Raw genomic sequence first — 6,410 nt, 5'->3', positions numbered from 1 at the left:
CCCCTGCGTAACACAAACCCCTCAGTCCTTATATATATATATTTTTTAACTAAAATTCCCCTTAAAAGAGTAAGCGGTAGTGTCATTCCGTTTCCTCTAACGACGCCGATAGCGGAATCCAACCACTGCCAGGTAATCTCATTCGGTTTTGCCATCTTTTTTCAGCTGGAACACTGTAGTAGGCGCAGCAACTTATCTTGTCTTTTCAAGTCTGGGAGCAGCAGCCAGTGTTGAGACCGGGAAATGTCTGACTCCCCTCCCTCCTCCTCCCTTTCCCACATTTCGCAAAGATGAGACCTCCTTCCTGCCCGGCTGGCATGCTGGTGGGTGCGTTTTTAGTTTATGATCTTTTTGAAGTAAATGAAAGAGGCAATCAATAATTTTGTGCTGGTAGGCATGTACCTTTAACACACATGCCTTTTCTACGTATCTCGTAGTAAAGCTCTGCGTGGTAAAGGCTATGCGTGGTAACCACGCATGCGTTGTTATGCACGTGTGGTTAAGGGTATGCGTGGAAACGGGCACGTTGTAGTGGCTGTTTCCCGTCACTGATGTAGTGTATCTAGGAATTAGAAGGACAGCTGCGATTGACAGATTGGTCAAGATAAATATGGCCCCACTATTGTGTTAGGTTAAACGAGAGATGGATAGAATCGATCATTTACACCTCTCGCTAGTCAGCAGGTGTAATGTATTAAAAATCAATATGTTAGCGAAAGCCATTTGGACATCGGTAAATTTTGGATGGCGAAGTTAAAGTTCCTGTGTATCAGCTTCCTGTGGGGATATCAAATCCAAGGAGAGCGGCGAAATATATGACTCTGACAAGGTCACGAGGTGGATTGTAGGTCCCTAATTTTACCTTGTATTACTGGGCATACATGCTACAGCATATGAGAGTTTTACTTTTAATAACAGGTAAGTCATATGAAGTAAGTGCAGCAGAAACCCCTACAATATATGAAATGGTGCTTGGAATTAATGCAAAAGGTTGTTTGATGAGGAATATGGAACCTAGCTATTATATGAAAAACAGATTTAATATTTTAAAAGCTTGCATAAGGTATGGAGTCAGATTAAATGCTGATAGAGATTTTTAAGATCAATTTTTATACACCCACGTCTGCCTCATCTCTGTTACCATCTATTTTTCAAGGGGCAGTGATGGAAAGGTGGAGACAGAAAGGTAACAGGATAGTAGGTGACCTGTATACCGATGCTCAGCTTTGTTCGTTTACGGAACTGCAAGAATCTTTTAGCTTAGCAAATGGGGAATTGTTTAAATTTGTACAGATTCGAGATTTTCTCTTTAAGCGTTGAAAGGATTTAATGGCAATGAGGAAGATTCCCCTAATTGAGGCCGTGAAATGAAGGGACAGAATTGTTTCTTTTTTTTTTTCAAACAAATTTTTATTAAGCTTTTCTTCCATATCATCTTACAACTCAGAGTATACAATGGAGCCTTGCAAGACTTTCAGAAGGGAAGTGTATACCGGGTATCAATAGTTTAGTCGGTCGTAATATCATACAATTAGGCATGTTTAAATATTGATATGTTATTGTGTTATTATAACCACTGGGATACCTGGTATAGAAGATCTGTCAATTTCTCCTATATACCCTTTGGTTTTGCTAGCTCCATCCTTCTAAATCATGCCTTCTTGTAGAATCAATTAACTACCTAACTCCATCTACCCCCCCTCCACCTAGGCATGCCCTAGCATAATGTGATTCTTGCCCTATGCAGTTTTATTCCGTGGGTTCACTAGATACTTGTCCAATTTTAGTTGTGTTGGGGTAGTATATTCGTGATGACCCTTGATCCACATCTCCCAAGGACCCTTATCGCCCTTCCTCGTATGCGTCGTTTGGTGGGTGTTTTAGCAGCGTCACTAATGCTTCCCATGCTCTGGCTGTGTCTAGGGATCCCCTGCTCCTTCTGGCTTCGCCCAATCTTACCTCTCCCTCGTTTGTCGCCCATCTTGGAAGTTCCTTCTTCCACTGCGCCACCCCGGGTCCCACCTGGGTATTCCAATTTCTAGTGATCTCTCTTTTGGCTATCAGGAATACCAAATCTTGGAACTTACTTGTTACGTTGACCCTGGAGGTGTGTGGGAACCAGTGTAAGAGACAGTTTCCTGGTTTTACTTGTACCTCTTTCTCTGTTACTTCAGCTATCAATGTTGTCACTTCTCTCCAGAAGCTCTCTATCTTAGGGCAGCCCCAGAACATGTGCAGAAATGCATTAGGGGCACAGGGCTGCTCGTGTCTCAAAGTATTTATTGATGCATGCTGCTGTGAGGTAAGCTCTATGTAACACGTAAAAATGTATTAATTGGAACCTGGCATTTCTAGTATACTTTGTTGCCCTCTCCACTAATATGTCCCATGCTTTCTCCTCAATAGCTGTTCCCAAATCCTCTTCCCTGCTTTCCCGTAACCGGTTGAGAGCATGCAGTGTTTCATTCCTGAGGCGTCGGCATAAACAGGTAACCTCTATAAAAGTCCCTGAGGCTGACGCCACATATTGGCATTCTCTTGATGTTGGGGGTTCCGAGAGGTCTTCTCCCCAGTGTTTTCGTATTGCCTTTGTGAGGGCATTATAGAGTAAAAAGTGACCTCGGGGTATGTCATATCGCTTTCTAAATTAGTTGGATGGAAGTAGGGATACATCTTCCTATAACATGCCTATGGTGGTCACTCCTGCCTCTGACCAGACTTCTAGACCTCGCCAGTCCCCTCCATGTGGAAGTGCAGTGCAGATGGTCAGTGGTATATCTGGGGCATATGTTTTTTTTTGTTTTAGATCACTGGTGACTCCTAACCCAACATTTATGTATTACTTTGACTTCATTGGTTTCATCCCCCCTCCGTGATTGTAATTGGAGCACTATGTTAGACAATACTGTCAGACTAGGGACAGCGTCATCTGGCTGATTCGTACCTCTCACCCTTCCAGCTACCCATTTCGTGAACCACTGCATCTGTGCTGTAAAATAGTAGTATTTGAAGTCCAGTAGTGCAAGCCCACCTGCACTCTTTGGCCTCGTTAGTGTAGTCCACGCCACCCTTTGTCTACCCGTCCCCAATATAAAGGAAATCACTAGTGATTTCAGATATCAGAACATTCCCGCTGGGATCCTGACTGGCAACACCTCAAACAGATAGAGCAGTCTCGGCAGTGTCACCATTTTCAGCAAAGATACTCTTCCCATGACTGATAGTGAAAGTGATCCCCAGAAGGTGAGACTCGCCTTCACTCCGCTGATTGCTTTCCCAATGTTACCTTCCAGTAAATCCACCCTTTCATGGTAGATGGTAACTCCCAAACTGGGGAGATATCTGCTCTCCCAAGACACTTCCACTTCCATTTGTGGCGTCTCTCGCCCTGCTTTAGCGAGGAAAAGGCACGATTTCCTTCAGTTAAGTCTAAGGCCTGATACTCTTGCCAGTGATGCAAGCAGTTTCCCATCTCCATCAAAGTCGTCGCTCACGTTCTGAAGGGATAATAATAAGTCATCAGCGTATAGCACTATATGCTGGATTCGGCCCAGAGCCTCCAGACCCCTATAGTGAAGACCCGTTCTGGCCCTGGCTCCGAGAGGCTCCATGGCCAGAGCAAATAACAGTGTAGAGAGCGGGCACCCCTGCCGTGTTACCCTCTCCACCTCATCGGCATCGGAGATCAAGCCCCCAGTTTTGACTCGAGCCCTAGAGTCCGAGTATAGTAGGGATGTCAATTTTACAAAATCGGGGCCCAGTCCAAATCTCTCCTTTACCCTGAATAGGCAAGGCCATTCTAGTCTATCAAAGGCCTTTTCAATATCGACCACGAATATGACTGCTTCATCTTTATCGTAGGACTCTGACTCTAGGATACGCATTAATCTTCATTGCCGTGTTACGTGTTAGAATAAACCCCACCTGGTCTATATGTATTAGGTCTGCCATATGTAGGAGTAGCCTCATAGCCAGAATTATACTTAAGATCTTATAGTCTAAATTTAGCATAAAGAGTGGTCCATATGCTGTCTTGTCCGTTTCTGGCTTGCCTGGTTTTAGCAGCAGGATAATAAACACCTCTTTTGCAGCGCCCTGTAGCATCCCCCCTTGTTTTGTTTGATTATAAACTTCCACTAGCCGCTGTCCCAAGATGTCTACATACATCGAGTAAAACTCCACCGGGAGGCCCTCCGTGCCCGGTGCCTTATTCCTGGCCATAGCTTTAATAGCTGCCTTATCCACTTGTAGCGCTATAGCTCTTCCCAGCCTTTCAGAAGCCCTCTTATTTATAGTTGGTAAGGCCTGTGGTCCTATGAAATCGTCAATATCCACCTCTGAACACATCGTCCTTGTTAGAACAGGGGGTCTCTAGTTGGCTTAGGTGGGTACCTTAGTCCAAATAGGGACCCTTGCTTCTAGTCAGGGAAAGGAGGGACACCGTCTCAGATAACTCCTGCTCACCCACCCGGTAGCTTGGCACGAGCAGCCAGGCTTATCTCCAAGGCAATGTGTAAAAGTATTTGCAACCACACTCCCAGTAACACAGTTATAACACCACAAATGGACACCACACTGGTTTTATAAAAGTAGCGGTATCTTTATCAAAAGGAATACGATGAGACCAAAGGATAAAAATCCAACATATGTGTAGTCGTTATATTTCACTTTGCCAGTTATTAGGCCAACAATCACTTGTAGATTCTTACGGTATTAATGAGCAATTCACGATGATCTAATGCAGTCCTAATGCAATGTTAGCTGAGTAGTGTCTTGCAGAGATCTGCAAGTACATCCCCTGGGTAGGCACTCCAATGGGTAATCAAACTAAGTTGATTCATGCGAAAGTGAATCCTTTTAAGATGCGTGTTTTTAAAAACACGCATCTTAAAAGGATTCACTTTCGCATGAATCAACTTAGTTTGATTACCCATTGGAGTGCCTACCCAGGGGATGTACTTGCAGATCTCTGCAAGACACTACTCAGCTGTTCATTGATGGTGTTAGGACGGATAACACCACCCTGATTGCGCACCCAGACCTTATTGAACGAAAATACCTTTCACCTAGCTTATGCAGTGCACCACCCACGCCTCTTTCTAATGCAATGTTATGCAGTTCGTAATGTAGTAATAAGACAGTCCTTAATGCAAGTACTAATGCAGTTCATAATGCAGGAATAACGCAGTTCGTAATGCAAGAATAATGCAGTTCGTAATGCAAGAATCAGGCAGTTCGTAATGCAAGAATAATGCAGTTCGTAATGCAAGAATAAGGCAGTTCGTAATGCAAGAATAATGCAGTTCGTAATGCAAGAATCAGGCAGTTCGTAATGCAAGAACAATGTGGTTCGTAATGCAAGGAATAATGTTATAAGCCAATCTACGCAGTCAACTCGGGCACCACTAGGCCCCAACAGCCTAGACAACGGTCGTAAGCTTAAAGAGGTGGCCCCGGTACGGCTGGGCAGGTACGGCCGCTCGGGGACTCAACGCGTCTAATGCGGTACAGCAGGAGAGAGATCGGAGCACTCCTGTACTCCTCCTGCGCGCCTCCCCAGGCCACACACGTTTGCAGCTCTCGACCGAATTCTAAGCCTTACCTGGGGGGTGCGCTGCCTCGCTCTCTCTCTCCATTCGTCGGACGTCCTGATGGGTGGCCCGATGACATTGCAGCTCCGTTACTAGGCAACACTGTAGCCGGATGGGTTACGGCGCTGCCTTCTCCTTCGTTGATGATCTTGGGCAGATTCCTCTTGACGAACAATGATCACGATCCCTTTCACCATGCAGCTTACTTAGCTTCAAGAAATCCTTTAGCGTGTTGCGGCTCGGACCGGCGGCGGCGATCCTAACTCACAGCCTCAGTTAGGATGACGGCTCGAGCCACAAACAGCAATGCAGCAGCGTGGACGATGTTTCACGCTGCGGGGGCAATGCGGTCACGGGGCACATCGTAAACAGCACCACAGATCACAAGGTAGTCTCAGGCGGGCAAAAGCAAACTCACCAAGTGTCACTGAGACACGATTGGAAACTCTGATGTTCCTGAGTTTCCACAACAGGAGACCAGCTCTCCTCGGGCCCTTGGAGACAAGTTACTTCAGGACACAGCACACAGCAAAGCCCTCTCAAGCAGGGGGACACAGCACACAGCAAAGTCCCTTGTCCTCTCCTTAGTCAAATCAGCAAACTGCAGGCCAGCCCCAGAACACACAGCAAGGGCAGTCCTTCTCTTCAGTCTCTTCAGCTGTTCTCCTTTGGCAGAGGTTCCTCTTGATCAAGAAATAGTTTCAATCCTTTTTCAATCGGAATTTCAGTCTTGTGTTCAGGGGTTTCCGCGCTCACATTTATACCCCTAAATGCCTTTGAAGTCTTTGTGTTCAGGGGGCTCTGAGCCTGGTCCAAACC

Source organism: Triturus cristatus, chromosome 7 (genome assembly GCF_964204655.1).
Source record: "Triturus cristatus chromosome 7, aTriCri1.1, whole genome shotgun sequence".
In the NCBI taxonomy this organism is placed as follows: Eukaryota; Metazoa; Chordata; class Amphibia; order Caudata; family Salamandridae; genus Triturus; species Triturus cristatus.
Note: the sequence above shows the minus strand (reverse complement) of the source record.